The 19,777-nt window shown below is 34.9% G+C and overlaps 1 protein-coding gene across 2 annotated transcripts in view; it reads left to right on the forward strand.

The window, feature by feature from the left end:
* Positions 1-19,777, forward strand: part of LOC149489289 (FMRFamide receptor-like) — a 149,096-nt gene that overhangs the window by 57,752 nt on the left and 71,567 nt on the right. Inside the window, exon 2 of one of the 2 annotated variants that reach the window (XM_089712013.1) lies at positions 10,664-10,715. The exons of the other annotated variant lie outside the window; for it this stretch is intronic. The gene's annotated coding sequence lies outside the window, so the exon portion shown is untranslated. The remainder of the gene's footprint in view (positions 1-10,663; positions 10,716-19,777) is intronic. 2 annotated transcript variants of the gene reach the window in all.

Raw genomic sequence — 19,777 nt, forward strand, 5'->3', positions numbered from 1 at the left:
CAACATGACACATACCGTCACCGATCAGTCATCGGTGACTTGACGGTGACTGATGTGTGTGAGTGCACCTTAAGGGTGCACTCACACACATCAGTCACCGTCAAGTCACCGATGACTGATCGGTGACGGTTTGTGTACGTATCCACAAACACCAGTCACCGTCATGTTGTCCGTCAGTCACGTCGCCGGTTTGACTGAATCATTGAACACATACATCAGGTTAGTCAGTGATTAGACGTGTGTCACGCTAGAGAACATGTAGCAATTGACGGTAGCACGACGCTGACTGAACTGAGACGTGACGGCACCGGGTGAGTGGGGATAAAAGTATGATACATGTATGGAAAGATTATTTGACGTGCCTGACCGGGGACGTCACTGATAGATTTCGTGCCGGCGACTGTCGTGTGGGAACAGAGTCATACTAGAACTATTGATACATATTTTTTTTTAATCCTGTCCGGTGACGTGCCGTGACGGTGACTGATGTGTGTGAGTGCACCCTTAAGCGCGTGAAAGATTTTATTGCTAAGTTGGACTTACTCGTTTTGATACTTTAAATTAAAAATGTAACTATAATATTGTTTGTTGATTCAAATATAATTTTATGAAAACTTATTACAGGAGTTTCCAATTCGGCTATTTGTCAAGTCCAAGGTGTACAAGTCAATTTTATAATGTGTTAATACTTACGAAAATAAACATGATTTTATTTAATTATTGTTTTATTTTATAAAAAATTATAGACAATCGTTAAATATAGTACATAAGTTTTGATCTGCATTATCATTACATCAATATTTTCACATGCCATAATGATATATATTACCTATTACCTTTATAAAAGTAATATGTATATTATAAGTACATGTAATAAGTACCTACATAATATTACGTGGATATCTCATTATTAAATACAGAATTATCCACTTGTGTAATGTGACTAATGATATTGAGGACAAAATAAAAAATACGCAGTATCAAGATCGTTCACTCCATTTTCCCTAGGGTTGCACACTCAAAATTTTGATTTCCCTAATTGCCATCAGATTCTGGTTTACCTATACATGCATTTTGAATTAATTTTATGGCATTTCATAGCATTTCATTGAAAAAATAAGTCTCGACTAAATCTCTTCTGAAGATTGCGCAATGCAATATCGATTCGTAATCCATACTAATATTATAAATGCGAAAGTAAGTCTGTCTGTCTGTCTGTTAGGTACTCAATCACGCCTTAACTACTGAACCAACTTGCATGAAATTTGGTATAGAGCTATTTTGACACTCGACAAAGGACATAAGATAGGTTTTATCCCGGAAATCCTACGGGAACGGGTTTTTCTTTGAAAACGCGGGCGAAGCCGCCGGCGGAAAGCTAGTAATCCATTAACCTAAATTGTGGTGATAATTACCTAAACAGAATATCAGTGTGTGTGTGTGTCAACTGTCAACATTACGGTCCAGCTTCACAAGCTTTCTTTTAAACTTATCCGTCCTAAAAAAAAATAAGTCATCAGATAAGTGAATTAAAATACATTTTTTAAAGTGTTTCATAACCTATACGATGAATTAATTTTAACCATTGTTTAAAAAATCTGCCCTTCGTAAGTTAATGTCCGGTTTCACATCTTAGAAAAAAATAGTTAAAATGACGTTATGCAATAATAATGTTATGCTGAGAAATAAAGTCAATAAGTATAAATAACTTATCAGGCACATTCTCAACTAGCCCTAAGAATAATAAAAAATTTAATTGCTGTTATTTTAATTAGTTCCAATTGAAGTGGAATTTATGAACCAGTAGTGACGAAACACGCCCAGATGACACGCAACTCGGCACCACTCGGTACACTCGTCTTATGATTGTTTCATTATCCCACAAGCTCTCAGCTCTACGCTCTATTATTCATTCATTTCCGAATCGCGCCAAATTATATCAACGGCCCGCGAGATGTTTGTGCAGGTTTTATATTCGGTATGCATATTTAAGAAGTTGACATTTTAATAGTTCATAAATGTCAGATGTTATGATAAATTATTATATTTAATTTATGGTTTTTAATTTATTTAATAATTGGTTAAACAAGATATATCTGGATATAATATTATCTTCATTGTAATCATAAAATGTAAAATTCTGCATTATAAAGTTTAAATAGGTGGTAAATGTTAAAAATACTTATGTAATGACGATTCGAAAGTGCTACTTAATAGTAGGTAGTCTAATTGAATAAATGAATGTTTGAGTTTGAGTTTTGAGTTTAAATAAAAAAGCACTATGAACTATGAAGTACCTAAGAAATAAAATTAGAAATGAAAGGAAAATTACCTGTCAATAATTTAACTTATTTTTATTTACCTGTTGTACAAAATCCTGTACACAGTTTTAAAGGAACTAAATATTAACGGTTACTGTACGATGTACAAAGGCTCATATGGCACACGTGCTGAACGCAACAGGTGTTCCCCGCACCCCGTATCTCGCGCCCCGCACACCCCCGCCCCGCCTGCCGATACTTCATCGTGAAAAACTTGCCAAATTTGAGCTCCATTCGCTTTACATGATACAATTATTTAGAAGTCGTAATTGCCTTTAAATATGACACATATTACCTATTGAAAATAAAAAAAAAACTTATGAATGGTGTACCTACATTATCTTATTACATATAATATGAATTATTGCAAACAAACTTTAGTGAATTTCTTTTGAAAAACTCTATCCTAACACAAAGGTCCGTAAATTGATTGAATTATAGAAGTGAATCGAGAAGCATGCAAAATGCTATTCAAAAATATTATGTTTCGATATAATACATCGTGCGATTGAACTGTGCGCGTTTGGGGAAAATCCCAAATCCAATTTGGATTCACGCAATAGAATTTTCCTCAATTCACGGCCCCATATACCCCACATAGTCGCAGATGGTTTCGGACAAAGCAAAATTCGACGGCTATTTTTATATATGATGTACAACATCAATCTCCTGATATATGTATAAACTATAAAGCATCGATTTTTTGTGATAACGTGACGACAAAGTGAGGTAGCTTCTTATTACATTGTAATTTGCTTCTCTCGGCCACGTATCTGCGGCTCGTAAAAGCCTGGTTTTAATTACTTTGACCACTGAGTGTTCCGACTTCCGCCGCGGTCCGCGCGGACGGACCCAAACCAGCCAGCCAGCGTCGAACCGCGCCATTCCGCTTCGCCGAATCGCTAAATTAATATATAGACTTCTGGAAAATTTTGTAAGGTTTCCGTTCGAATGTATGGGATCAGTTGGATTCAATTGAGTCTTTCCATGAAGAATTATAATCATAGTCACGGTTATTTTACATAATGTAGGTACCTACTAATTGCTCGCCCTGAGTTCGCACGGGTAGAATTAATTGGTGTCGAATTTACTTTGTTTATTTACTAGTTATTACTTATTACTAGTTTTCGTTATTACTAGTGAAAGATATTTTTGAAGTGAAAACTTCTTTAGCGGCGTTGAGCACTTTTTCTGTAATGGTAATAAAATCTTAAACTCGCGTCAGGACACGTGACCTGATCGAAAAAGCGTAAGACGGATGGACATCAAACATGCTCAACGTTAATAATCAAGTTTTCACTTCCGCCGGCACTCCCAGAGTGCAACCCGTCTTTTTTTTAATAATATTATTAATTAATTACCTACCTATATATCAAATTGAATTCTGTACTCTTCTGTAATCTACACATAGATTAAGGACACCTGAGTTTAACATACCTCGTTTTAATGAAATAGTTACGCCAATAATATCCCGTTATTATTTAATTATATTTAGGTAAAATATGTTCAATTTAATTTAATAAAATAGGTCTACAGAGAATTTTTGTACAAAATATTTTTTTATCCCGGATAAAATCTTTTCCTCTTTTAGCTTTTCGTAATAATTAAAGAAGCCATCCCTAGCTTACTTAAGGAGTTATTATCTAAATGTAAATATAAATTCAATTTCCTGTTTAAAAATAGGCGTGTATACACTATACAAACACTACCTACATTCACAAAACAAATCCTATCTAAAGGTATAGCCTGGCAGAGATCGATTATAAGCGATAAAGCTGCCTATATAACATGTTAATATACCTATCTCATGTGTTTCTCATTACTTTTTCTTTTCTTCGATATGTGTGTGTAAATAAAGGATATTGTATTGTACTGTATGCAATATTGAATGCAGTGTAGTGCATTGGGTGAGTGTCGTGAGAATGGAGGAGGTGCGGAAGCCGTGGCCACGTGGAAGTAGGTATCGCGAGCTCGGGAAATGGACGCGCCAGCACAATATGGCACACGGCACACAGCACAAGGGAAATGTTGCCGATAAGAAATAACGCGAGAAAATCGCCATCCTGCTCCCAATGTTACGGAGAAATTTTATTGAAAATATTAATTAATTGGCTCGCTCGAGCTTCCTTCAGATAGGCTTACTTGTATTGAGCACAGGAATCAATTAATTTGTTGCCAGTTCTCCTTCGTAGAATAATACCAATAATAGTGCGGAGCGATGGAACATCTGTTCCTTGATGTTAATGAAAGTTTATCGTTGTTGGATTATTCATTCTTGTTAATTAATGACACGGTGATGGGTTAAAACTTAAAGTATATTATGTAGTAATATATAATATTTATATGACGATTTATAAAGATAATATTATATCCTAAGTGATAAGTATAAAACAATCATGCGTCTACAAAAATATTGCTTTTATCGCACTCAAAGAGATAAATTAAACTTTTGTTTTTTTTTTTTAATTTAACACGACCGGTTTTTTAAAAAAACAATTGTGGTTAGTATGAAATCTACGAAAAAAATGTTGTGTGGTTTTATGAAACCACGGTAAAAGTGAAACTGTTCGAACGGTTCCGAACACTGCTATGTGTAGCGCATGTCGCGTGACGGTCGGCTGCCGAGTAGGTATACCTACTCGGCAGCCGCGATACACGCGACATGCGCTACACAGACCAAAAAGTTTGAGACGATGTAATAAAAGTTTCACTTTAAAAAACCAGTTATTCGTAAACATATAACATACTCGAAATGCAAAATATTTAAGTTTTTTGTTTTAGTAGTTAGGTACCAGTTTAATATGTTTAAACACCTTATGTTGATGAAAATCTTGTATTATTCTAATTTATTATTAATAACTCAATTTCAATTTGAATATTTCACTGAGGACAAATTTTTATCAATGTGCTGTCCTGATGCCACTTAAACCTGGGCGAGCCTTAATAATATGTGCTACTTATAAAAATTCACTATTCATAAACATTTCTGAATCAGTGCCTAAAAATAAATGTTTGTATCGTATCGAAGTGAATAAATCAGCGCCGCGTACCTACACTGTACGGTATACTCTATTATGGGAAGTTTAGTCGAACGAGGTGAACGAGGTCACACGACACACTTTTAGATAATCTCATCTCACACTTTTAATATCGGAAGCGTTTCAAAGAGCCGTAAAGTGCGTCGTAAAGCTCGGTGTCGCAACGATCGAACTCGTTCAGCAAATGTGTCGCTAAGTTTCAGTTTCCAATAAATCGCGTCGGATTTCAATAAACCACGGCTGGCCGCACCTGGCCCCTGCCTCCAACGCCGGCCGGCCGGTGGGAATGCGTGTTACTACTACTAGGAAAATTGCTAGTTGCTGATCAGTGGGATATGAATTCTTATGAACTGGTAGATATATTGGCCATTCTTCCTTATTTCAAATCATGCAAGACCGGTCGAATATTGCCTCCCATCTCCAGGCACTAAACCTACTAATTTTAAATTAGTAACGATTATAAAATCCCTATGTATTTATAAAATTACAATGAAATTTGCAAACAATTGAGAAGTAGGTAATTCCCATTCCTCATAAGATGTAGCTGTTGGTACGTCAGTACGTAGGTACACAACTATCACGAAATGAATAAACATGGAAGTGGACTGCATTGTCGTCGCTCCCAAATATGTTGTTGACTAACGGTTAATATGCTCTAGTAATGTCAGATTGTTTACGTAATATTATAATACATGTGGCTTAAATTTCGAGATATTGTTGCTAGAACAATAGTGGAGATGGACAAGATAAAGTACACGCGTAGAGTTGTAGTCAAGGGAGAAAGCACAAATATTGACAATATTGCTCATACAGATTAAAGTATGAGCTCTCAATCGTAGCCGATATTAATATATCAATAATTAACACGTAATAATGGAAATTCTTACCCGTGTCACGAATGAGCGGGCTCTGACACGGCGACACGGGTATCTCGAGTTGATTTGATTATTGTCGGCTTTCTGTATTGACTTTTAGCTAATTAATTAATTTTATCGGAATGATTCGGACAGACTTCAGTGTCCACGTTAGGCAACCAATCTGTCCTATGACACTTTTCTTTCGAGACTGCTAACCCAAGTTAACCTTTACATTACTACAGAAATATTGAACTGTCGCAGTGTAGTGTAACAATGGTTTCTCTAAATATAGCCCACAGTGAGCAGTGGGCTGCTCGGCGAAAGGGCAGAGGAAGTGCCGGTGACGGGCCAACTGCGATCGGTTGCAAACTCAGTTATCCTACACCAAGTTACCGACTGCCTCCATTAGCCGGCCACTCCTGCAAATAAACCTAACGATATGTTGTAATTAGTTAATATTTGTTTTCGATATGAATTGGAGTGATCACGTTTTCAATCTAATAAAAACAATTAATATACATATAGTGAATAAAAAAATGTAGGCTGTATGTCCCGTGGTTGTTTGATCCAAAAATCAAAACCAATATTCAATTGTGGTGACAAAATAATATAATGTTACAATTCCACAATTCAATTAAAACTACACGTATTGTCTCCAATTTGTAAACATTAATGGACACATAGTTCAATAACAAATTCAAAAGAGCGATAAAAAAGACAGAAATGAATCCCCCAAATGTAATATTGAATGTTATACTTATGAAATATAATAAAATGTTGTGTGGTTTTATGAAACCACGGTAAAAGTGAAACTGTTCGAACGGTTCCGAACACTGCTTTGTGTAGCGCATGTCCCGTGACGGTCGGCTGCCGAGTAGGTATACCTACTCGGCAGCCGCGATACACGCGACATGCGCTACACAGACCAAAAAGTTTGAGACGATGTAATCTGGGGGCACGGTAGTGCCCCCGCCAAGACGAGCCAAGCGAGGCGCACGGGCACTACCTACCTTTTCTCGAAGCGCTTCGACGTTTTTTTGAACCCTCATAACTTGGGTTTGGATTATGCTAGATCAACAAAATTTTCGGGATATATTGTCAATAGCGGACTTATTGAACATATTAAGTTTTAATTACATTAGCTTTTATACTTCAGATTTTATTTATATCTAAAAAACGCTAATTTCGTCACTGACTCACTGATGATCATCAAAATTCTTAAGGTATTTCCTAATGTCCTAGAAAGCTGAAATTTTGTATGTAAGCTAGTATTAGCACACAAACAACAAAAAAATTATAAAACTTGTAACTTTCATCCCCCAACCCCTTAAACTAGGGGATGGGAGTTTGTATGAGACCTGTTATTTTAAATTAAATTTTGATGACGCTAGAGGTCTAATCTAATAATCTAAAACTTGGTTCCCCTAGATATATATATGTATAGGTACTCCTTGTTAAAAAAAAAAATTGTTACAAACAACCTACAAAAAGAAATGAAATCCCACCAAAAACATTTTCATGTAAAATGTTGCCAAGACGAGCCCATATGACTCGCACTGTCAAAAAGTTATCAGATCTCATGTAGAGCCAAGCTTCTAACACTACACGCCCTAACTCTACAAGGATTAACTTCACAAACTCTACACCTTAGTCAAAATATGTGGCTTGGCCGTTCGTTACTACAAGAACTATTGTATAACACAAAAGTAATGAACAGTGAATTAATTTTTCACCTTACGCCGATGTGAATGTAGCGAAATGGCCAAGCCACATATTTTGACTAAGGTGTAGAGTTTGTGAAGTTAGGCCTTGTAGAGTTAGGGCGTGTAGTGTTAGAAGCTTGGCTCTACATGAGATCTGATAACTTTTTGACAGTGCGAGTCATATGGGCTCGTCTTGGCAACATTTTACATGAAAATGTTTTTGGTGGGATAAAAGTTTCACTTTAATAAACTTAGTGAAAATACTTACGTACCGAATTGTAGCAAACGAAGTTCGTAGACAAAAATGTTTAATAAACATTAAAAGCCAATAAAAACAAATAATTTGGAAAATCCAAAAGTGCACGCCTCATAATTTTTTTTTAATAAATATTTATTATTTTTGTTTATTTATAACAATTAAACCACATCGAATCAGACCCTGAAAAATGAAAGGGTTCTATTCCTGAGCATACTCAAGCGTAAGAGAAAAAAAAAGACTCGATTAGTAAAGTATTTCGGTCGCTATCGTGTTAACAAGAAAAAGGATCCGCACATACAGACACACGGACGTCCAAGACAGAACTTTTTTAAACTGTTTTTTAACTAGTTTAAATAACAAAAATGACATCAAAAATATCATGAACGTTAAAAATAGTGTTTTTTCTTAATATGTGTGTGTATGTATTATCTTACAAGTGCAATGTATGATACATAAAGACATTTTAAGTTTGAAAAATCAGATGTTTTGCGCGAAGTGACAGTAGTACCCACCTCAACGCTTCGCTTATGAGGCGTGCAATAAATACAAACTCTTCATGCTTCAGGTAGAAGAATGATAAATCAGTGTGTAGCTACAAGGGATAAGTGAAAAGGCATGAAAAGGTAATTAATTTTATAATTACGGATAAAAAGGCTTGTGCGTTAGATAAGTGAAGATAAGGGAATAACAATGTCATGTAAACTACTATTATATGGAGCGTACATTAAACACGAGTTGGATAATTATAAGACGGGAAAGGCATGGAACATTTCCTTTCTGTGTTATCTATTTTATCTATTTCTTTGTGTAAATAGCTCAACAGCGTTTCTTTCTTATCACTTAAAAATCTTTGCTCGCAAATGTTTCAAAGAAAGTCCCGGTAATTATTGTAGGATAGTATTTATATATAGTAGTATAGTAGGTATTTCACGAATTTAATGTAACGGAGGGTCACACAACAACAAACTGGAAACAGACCGAAAATATTTCGAACTGTAGTGGAAGAAATTCGAACAAGTTTGTCAGAAGTGGAGTGCGGGGTGCACCGGGGTGAGTCGGGAACAGTAGCCCTGCGAACTGAAAGGAACGAAAACTTTACATCATTCAACTTTCCCATTTATGAAAGAAAAGCCGGCTCCATTCCATACACTATATTTTAACTGATCGTTTCCAATTTATCAAGATGTTATCTGATTTTATAAGTTTATATTTATGATTTATGTATTAAAGCAAACGAGCAGGTACAGCTATTAATTAAATGCACTGAGACGCGGTCGCAAGGTGACATCATCGCTATTAGAAATAAGTTCTTTGGATTTAATTAAGTAATAAGTTTGAAGCATGATGATTGGGTAGGTATAGTGACGCTACATTGCAGAAATGCATAAAATTAAGAAAACATCTAATAAATTGATAATGTTCCCAGTAATACTACAATTTTCAATTTCATAACGCAATATTTATAGTTTTTTTAATAATCCATGTCAGCTTTTGCCTGTCGACTTTGTATGTAAACACATATATATCATCACATATATACTATCGTGAAATAACACGTGTACATAAATAGAATTACTCCTTCGTAAAAAAAGACGGGTTGCACTCCGGGAGTGCCGGCAGAAGTGAAAACTTGATTATTAACTTTGAGCATGTTTGATATCCATCCGTCTTACGCTTTTTCGATCAGGTCACGTGTCCTGACGCGAGTTTAAGATTTTATACCCAACGCCGCTAAAGAAGTTTTCACTTCAAAAATAAAACTGAGGTAATTTAGTGCGGCATCGACAAAATAATACATAAATTCTAGTTTCACATATTCATAACGCATTTAATTCCTCATAAAAATGTCACTTTAACACATTTTACATCTAAAGCTACGCGTACAAGAGCGAGCGGACATAAAACAAAATTAAATGCCAAAATTAAACATTTGGCGCATTCTATAAGGTCTGTGTCATGTGTGTGTGTGTGTCAAATAAATCTCCGCGAAGATTGTAAATCTTCAGCGAAGCGAGAGCTTTTTAAAAGACGAATTTCTTGTCAGCTCTGCCGTCTGTAGCGCCTGCGGTATCGCGGCTGGTAGCGCGGGCGATAGCGCTCCGTGGAGAAGCGACAAAGTGGACATTTCATTGTTTTTCTGGAAATTCCCGCGATGTTTACGAGGGTCGATGTTATTAAATACCTCGGTGTAATTTAAAACTATGCCTGCGGTCCTCGGATCGAATTCGTTATCAAAGGCTGGGATTATCCCTCAGATGTTATGCGAAAAATGTGATTTACAAATAAATAACAAAAATTGTTATCGAGATTGTGTTTATATTTCTCGGGCAGGAGCTCGTAGCTATCCGCGGGGCATTGTTAAATCGAAGTTTGTTTTGATTATTAATTTTAATAAGGCAGACGTTTACGTTCCTCTAAGAATATATTTTGACAGTTGTATTTCATCCGTATCCACCCATAGTTAATTACATTCTTTTATTTCCAGGTGCGTTGGTCCCTGTCGTCGGCGGTTGTTTCCTTAATAACAACAGAAAACTGTGAGTTTTATATTAAATACCTTTATTGATTGAGCTTAAATGAATATACTTTTAAGTGAAATATCTTAATGCTCTCAAAGCATAAAGTTTGCAATAAATGCGGCGAGTATCTAAGCCGACGGAATTCCTTTCACGGCTTGTTGCGTTTTTATGTGCAGCCAGGTAGCTAAATAGAATTTCTGTCACGTTCCCCGGGGAGGGTGGGGGGTGAAGCGCGGTGGGGAGTGGGGGAGGGGAGCACAATAGGCACGTCCCGCGGTGTCGCGCGGAAATGGAACCCTTCACCACCTTAAACTTTATCATCTCATATGCTTTATTACTGCACTGTGTGTCATATATCTTCCCACTGCATATTGCAAAATTAATTAAATGGTAGATACACAATCTGCTGCTGCAGCACGTGTTACAAGTCTTGGAGAGACAAATTCATAAGTTATAATTTAGATGTCTGTGGCTTTCCCAAAGTTTCGGTGTCAAGATTAAAGTGTCACTTTAACTGAGTAACAATCGTGTTCTTATTATCATGCAACTTGACCGAAGCCCAACATTAACGATTCAACACAATTTGTATAAAGTTTTATGACACCACTTCTTCAGTGTTATCTAAACACTAGATGTATTAATAGATTCAGATACTTCGTTAAGCATAAGAAAATTTCAAGTCTGCTTTGAGTGGCTGCAGATAAATACGTTTATTATGAACGAATTAACTTTCTAGCGAAATTTAGTCGATTTCATGGACAATTGACTGAACTTTATCCTCAATAAAAGCAATAAAAACATGTATTTAAGCGATTATTTTCGCGAGTTTGTGCTCGTAAATCTCGGCCCCATTATTAAGGGAAGCTGTTCCGTCTGCTATAAAGTGGTTTTATTATAGCCTATCTGTTAATATTAGACATCATTTACAAAGATAAATTAGAAACTAACAATATAATTAATATTGACTCTAATTTATTAATAACTGTCTCTAGCTGACTGTTCAGATAAAAGTATTTTTTATTGTAAAGGAGGCAATTGAACAGACGCGTCACCTGAGGGAAAGTGATCAGCGTCGCCCATACGCACCTGCAGTGCCAGGGGCATCGCGAGTGTGTTGCCGGCCTTAATAAGAGTAGACTCTATTTTTGAAGGTAACTAGGTAAGCAAACATGATTCCACAACTTTTTATTGAGTTTATAAAAATAGCTTAAATCACACACCCGCCTGGAATAATTAACCAACGAGAAAAACGATGAAAAATTTTCACAAAAAAAAGCGTAAAAGCTAAAATTACAATTTTCTTCCTTTTCCCTGTTTAACTACTAGTGTGTTGGTCTTAGTTTTTGTTAAATCAGATCACAGGAAAACATAGTTCTTGTAATGTAGAGCCAACTAATTTATGGCATACTATTTATCTGACTTGGAATTTTGTCATGCTTACAAAACGTTTGGACATGAGCAGGTTAAGCTTGTTTTATTGTAATAAATAATTATTGAATATTTCTCATATTTTTACTTTGGAAAATACAGACCACTTTAGGTAAGTATGAATTCATATAATATTCAAAAAAGTTTTGATTTATTACATAAGGTTTCTGAATAGGAAATAAATAGCATTTACCATTTAGGTATAGACGGAAAAAATTAAAAATGTTTCTGAGCAAAGGAGCATTTGGACTATCAATTGTTTCTGAACAAAAATAAAATATTGCACGTCAAATGTATCCCATTCATGGTATCCGCAGTGCATGGTCCCGCCGCCGCTCCGCCCGCTCGCTCCGCCCGCCGCCCGCTCGCGCGTTTTGCAAACAAAGCGGCTGATATACGCCGGATCCTGCTATTTGTTTCCATTCACAATCCTATTAAAATATCAGCTCGGCAGAAATCCAATTTGTTGACGCGACCCGGAACAATCCAACGAGATGTAATTAAATAATCAACTGTGAACCCTCTAATCCTCGCGACGCGGATATTATCGTTTTTCATATAAATAATTAAATCCAGATTAGTTCGAGGCTTTGGTGTCGATTGATTCACTGACAAGAGGCTTACCTACTCTTAAATTAATTAGCAACATTTGTATTCAATCATGTGGAATTTTTTAACGATATCGGAAGGAATCAGTAGGAAGTCCTTATAATTGTAATTTTCGTCAGATTAAACCAGATTAATGAAACCGGTTGACGCTTTACGTCGCGTATGACGGAGAGCAGAAAACGACAAACGTCAAATTATATGCATATTGCTTAATAGGTTAATAAATTGTTCAAGGAAGTTAACAAATACGTCACTTGCTCGTGAAATATAACAAACACAAGCGGGGCGCGGGGGCGTGGGCCGGAGTGACGGGGCACTAAATGTCCCAGTTCTGCGGCTGCCAAAACGTATTCATTCAAACTGAAACCTTATATTGAATTGCTTCGCTCGTCGTGGGCGTGCGAGCCGGCAAGGTTATAATCGCAGTGAATTGCTGGAACATTTGAATTCAATGCCATTATTATGGTAATTACCGTTGTATTTCACACAACACCTCTATCGATCTTCACGGATTTGGCATTGCTATTTTCTCATGTTTATTGTTTAGTTCTTAGAAAGTTAAGAAAATTGGAATATTATATATAAGTTATTCGATAAAGTATTATTTCTTATAGGTATTCTCTTTCTTCTTATTTTAAATCAGACCGTTGTTTATTTGAATAGCTATAAACAATATTGTAGAATATAAATAAGTGTACTTCAATTAAATAAGTATGCCTAATTGTGTACATATTAGGTATCTAGTGTAGACTGATCAATTATAACAAAAGAATATATATTTATTTATTACTAGCTTTCCGCCCGCGGCTTCGCCCGCGGTTTCAGAGAAAAACCCGTTCCCGTAGGATTTCCGGGATAAAACCTATCCTATGTCCTTTCTCGGGTATCAAAATATATCTATACCAAATTTCATGCAAATTGGTTCAGTAGTTCAGGCGTGATTGAGTAACAGACAGACAGACAGAGTTACTTTCGCATTTATAATATTAAGTATGGATAACAAAAAGACTAATTCCACACAATCTTTCACAGACTTTTGCATACATTTTAAACATAGCTACAATCATAAAATAAGTATCAAATCGATGAAACACAATACAAAAGGTTTATTATAACCGCAATAGAGTCGAAACTCGAAAGCAAACGCTCGAGATAAAACTAGCGCTAGCAATACATGTAGGTACGTGAAATTATCTGTATTCAGTATTTGTGCAACCGCACACGATATTAGCAGATTCATTTGAACACTCGGATCTGGTCTTAGAGTAAAGTAATGCACAGCATCTGATCTGGATGTACTCCGGACAGTTCGTCTATAGTAAACGGAAATAAGAAGGTTGATACAGTCTATTTCAGTAAAAGAAACCCGAAGTTTATTTGTGTATATTAAATGATATTAATTAAGACTTCAGAAGATAAATTTAATTATGTATGTATCACAAAAGATCAGCTATAACTCACCTGCCATGGTACGCAATATACCTCGCAGACAATATTATTATTTATCTGTGGGGTTTATCTCCATAAAATTTTGTGTATATTTATAGATATTTATCTTTAAAAGTAGGTAATGTATTACAATATTGTTTTAAATAAGTTAATAATTACCTATATAAATGGCTACATTAAGATAACCTAACAATTATTCGACCCCTAAATAATAAATAATCATATCGATTTGCTCAAGTGAATTAGGGTATTCAGAATTTCGATATAAGTACATTTTAACTGAATTAACTTATGTTCCCGTGCCTAGTAATAAATATAGTAACTGATAGCAGGCTGCAGATTATAAGCCGAAGTCGTTATCAACAACTGTATTTAAACTTGACACATAACTCACTCGCCTGCGCTATCTTTAATAATAAATGTGCGAAAAAATTAGGAGCTATTTGACCCGCTCGCCCTCCCGAGACTGCACGGACTAACCCATCATACAACATGCATACATACAAAAAATGGGATATAGGAATATCTGCATACCCGCAGGAATAAAAAAGAGCTAAAGTAAAGCTCATAATGATAGACATTTTCAATCGGATACTGCTACCGTATGAAGACAGTATTGTACAGCTATCGGTAGGTATATATACATATGTATACATATGTATAGCAATGAATGTTAACGCGAGTTCCTCATTGAGTACATTAACATATCTGGGCTATCAATCATTCGTTCGTCTTTAGTCGTAAAGATGAAATCGACGTCGCAACTCGCAACATGGCGTCGCAAAGTGCCGCAAATGGTTATTGGAGTGTCCTTGGTGCGATCGGACTTACGTGTTTCAATTTGAAGTAAATCGGTGACTTGGCGACCCGTCAATGTCGACCGAGGTGACGAAGACGGGCACGAAGCTACGTTTTAGAATTATTTAACATACAAGTTTAAAACCGCTTATGTATGAAAATATTGTATGCATTGCAAGCAATTTAAGAATAGTGTCTCGCGCCAACGTCGCGAATCGCCAGAGAAAGTAATGTTTCTCTTAGTCAATGTTACTTTCTCGAGAATATAACATTTTTATAATAAGATAAATTATAACAAGTACTGAGTTGAGCTGAAATAATTAATTTATTTGAATATAAAATGTTCTGACTTATGCATTTCGTTAAATTATATTACAGTCGGATACATAATAATATTTACCTAATATTTTCCCTCAAATAAAGAACATAAACACTTGCGGATACTTTATGATATACATATTACATATATTATATCCTTCAATAATATAAAGCTTTAACATAACAGATACTTAAACTATTTATTTGCATAGAATTTAAGTTCTTTGAAATACGGTGGACTTAAAAGTTGAGTGACACCGCTCGAGAGCTCGTCACATCAGATCGAGACATTTTCCATTATCGGAGCCGAACATAATATATTCCACTTACTACTGTGTACTTGAAAAATAGACAAAGTACATGCTTACAGGATTCTTTGATCTTCCAAAGAGATCAGGATTCGGGACACGAAATAACGTACATTTTCTTTGAATATAAATATGAAAAAATCTTGGTTACCAACCGCGTTTATTCTATGATGGTATATAATAACCAATACATTGATCCATGGATTCAAGGAATTACAAGAAATAAAAAAAAAAACAAAGGATATTCTTCAAAGATAAAAAATATGCATACATACTTAGATTGTTTTTGTAAATAATGATAGACATAAATAAAATTAAAGAAGAATAAGAATAAAAATTATGTTTTGTAGCCAAAAAAGCAAGAACACTTGAAGCTACGTTATTTATGAACGGGCAATTATGTTCCCGCATTTTAATAAAATAAATTACATCAGCGTTGTCGCCCGAGTCTCGACAAATACTCAAAGTGTTTACAATTAATTTTTCCGTCAGGCGACTTGAGGATCGTGGAAAAACTTGGATTAATATTTCTGTTCCCGTAAAAGTTGCCACTTGATATTGAACAACAAAATTAGCATTTACAAAGCTTACAGCGCTTATAATCAAGATAACGATTTGATTGAACTTTCACGTAAGTCACGGAAGTTCATAGTATATGTAGTATGAAATTACAATATATTGATAATATACGTATTATTTACAGTTTAATCATATTTATGTATATTATGGTGTCTATAATATAGATATTCATCATCTCTAATGAATCTATAAAACTCCGCTCTATCATTTTTCCAGTGAATAACCAGCGCGTGATAGGCGAACGCGTTGAAACATGGCGATTAGCTGCTGCCTCGTTTGTTCAATTAATTAAATCCACGTTTCATATCAAACGATGTTGAAAATTATCAAATTAACAGCCCTCAGTGTTATTACTATTCCCACTAACATATCAGCCGAATAGTTACATATTTGGTTATTTGGTAAATGTGGTCCTTGTGTTTATTTATGCCATTGTTTTAGCTCGGATTCAGTAAATTGGTGAAGTGTCGCAGATTACGTGAAGCTGCGGTTATATTTCCGCTTCTTAGAGATGTACGTATACTCACGACTGACGACATACTCTATCTGATGATGGTAAAAAACAGGTCACAACTAACACGACTCCAGTTCTCTGTCCATAATTCATGCACCTTATCTTACACCTTATATACAAATTACGCAATTTAATTGGATCCTAATGAGATAAAAGAATCCTACATGTACCTAAATATCTCGGTGTAAACTATCTGTGTAAGAAATTTTATTCATAACCTTAGCATTGGAAATGACAGAAATTTGTTCGTAATAAAGTTGGTATTTTTGGTGATTTATATGTAGAGATGTACTCAATACTATCAATAAATGGTACCCAGTCAAATTGAATTGAAATTTGAACGTAATGATTAAATGAAAACCACCCGTATCAAAGTACATAATTATCATCAATCATTTTTACAAGCAAGAATTGAGAGCAATAAGCACATGTTAAAGTCTACGGCATATTTGTATATCGGTACAGGTTTTGTGAATAACATCTTTTAAAATATGTACTTATGAACTTAAATAAAATAACATTTCGTTCTTCAAGTTTTAATGAGGGTCCTCGTATGTCAGGTTCTATAATGGGTAACCTAACTTTTCCGTAATGATAAGATGCAAGAGCAACTTTTGAGTTTTGTAAACTATAAAATTACATTTTATCTAACAAATAATTATATGTAGAAGTTTTAATTGTGATTTTTATTTATGTTTTAGTGACTCGTTCAGAAAGTAGATAATTTGCTTGTGTCTTAAATTTAATTATTTCGTTGATTATGGCAATGTTCATCTAATTTAAGTATATTCTATTAGAACATCATGTAGGTATTATTTTTGTTATAATTCATTAGGAATTTCAATCAAAATGACCAGAATATTCTTCGTTATTTTACTTATTTTCATGGATAGCACTCAGTACTCACCGAAAAGCAAATTACTTATTTCAACTCGCTAATCGTAAAATTAAATCGAATTTATTACTGGATCAAAATATTAACGCTACCTACCTCAAGAATTGAGACAGTATAACAAATGGTATGGTAATATGATGTTTACTTGGTGATATATTTTGTAGCAGTAAACATGACGTGCGGCGTGACGTCGGCAGGCATGAGGCAGCAGTCAGTCGGCAGTCGACACTACAAAGGAAGTTGTTATTGCGCGTTATTCCAACACTGCCGTGGATTCCTCATTGAGCTACATGTATAAAGTTTCAAACGTTTAACGTACAAATGGAAGGGTTTTACCGACGTCAATAGTCAAAGGGATCTTTCATTTTGATAGCTTTTTTATTTTACAACATTCAACATTGAAACGATCTCAGATATTAAAAAGTGTAGCATGAAAGTCCATGTATAGAAATATCTAGAATTAAGTATTGAATATAGATCTAAGATCGCTTACGTAGTATTTATTATATTCTGATTTTAAATTAAACGTGTATGAATGAATAAATATATGGAATTATGAATAAGATTGAAACTCATGACTTGCAACTCATGAGTTTATCCCGTACCGGACTCTTACCGAACATTCTACATTATAATTCTATAGGTTTGGTTTGGTTTTATTTGCTTTTCTTTCAAGATTCTTGTAAAATGTTTCATGGCATTTGCAACAAAATCTTAACAAAATGTGTTGTGTATGTATGTCTATGATTATTAAACTTATGCTATTATTAAATTATAAGAAATAGCTTATAATAAAATATTTAAGAACATTTTTATATGACATACCTAAGTACATAAATAATAGGGATGTAACGATACCGATACCGATACCGATATATCGGCCGATATAATCGGCAAGCCGATATATCGGTATCGCCGATAATAAAACAACCGATACCGATATCAAACAATTCAAAAAACCGCGCCCAATGAACGATGCGGAAGGCCGCCCGCGCGTGCGCACTTTGTTTTCTAAAAAAACTCTACCAATAGTAAACTTTTATTAGGTACTGATTGTATGTGTATTACTTAAAGTTTAACTGATTTTGTAAAATAATAATACTAAAATAAATGGTTTTGTTGTTTTTTGATTTGGCATTTTTATTTAAAAGAATACGATTAACAGTTGAGTCTCTGTTAAATGTTGGTAACTTTTTATGCATAATTCACTATTTATTTTTCTACCAAGCCATCGATATCGGTATCGGTATCGGTATCGCCGATACATTACTACAAATATCGGTATCGGTATCGTATAGGCAAAATCATGTATCGTTACATCCCTAATAAATAATATTATCCTCGTGCAGATTGTTACGTGCCGATCTCAATTCTCAAGACCAATAAAAAGTTTATTGGTCTGAGCCCTGAGGCACAGATTAGAGAATAGTTACCACAGATTAGAGAATAGTTCCTGAGGTGACGACGTGCGATGTGTTCGACATGATTCTGTTACTAAATATTTAAATAATTTGGAAAATCCAAAAGTGCACGCCTCATAATTTTTTTTAATAAATATTTATTAATTATTATTTTTGTTTATTTAATAACAATTAAACCACATCGAATCAGACCCTGAAAAATGAAAGGGTTCTATTCCTGAGCATACTCAAGCGTAAGAGAAAAAAAAAGACTCGATTAGTAAAGTATTTCGGTCGCTATGGTGATTGCAACGATCTGTTCCCAGCCAATATCCCGCTAGATGGCGCTGAATTCTACATTTCTAGTTTATTTGAGTTTTTGCGTAATTGGAATAGTCATCAAACCTAGGAATAGTCATGGCGGTTACTGAATATTATATTTTATTGAAATATGTTATATCATTGCCTTAAAATCCACCCAATTCGGTAAAATTATGCGTTTTAACATCTGTCATTGCATACAGGGTCGTTTACACACACAGACGTATACAAAAATGATAAAGATTTAACTCTAGATGGCGTGAATGTAAAGCGCGTCACACACGGTGAAGATACTACCTATAATATTTTATCTAATCTAGTAATATTTTATATTACAGTATCTTAAGGTATCCGGTATCAGCGTTCTGACCATCATTTTTCTTTTTTCGCTGTAGAACCGCCATCCTGTTACAAATGACCCACAAAGGAGAATGACCACGGGTGGTATCGGTAAAATTTTA

Source organism: Colias philodice, chromosome 3 (assembly GCF_061535455.1).
Source record: "Colias philodice isolate Cphi_HAF_F1 chromosome 3, ilColPhil1 Martin Lab GWU primary, whole genome shotgun sequence".
Lineage (NCBI taxonomy): Eukaryota > Metazoa > Arthropoda > Insecta > Lepidoptera > Pieridae > Colias > Colias philodice.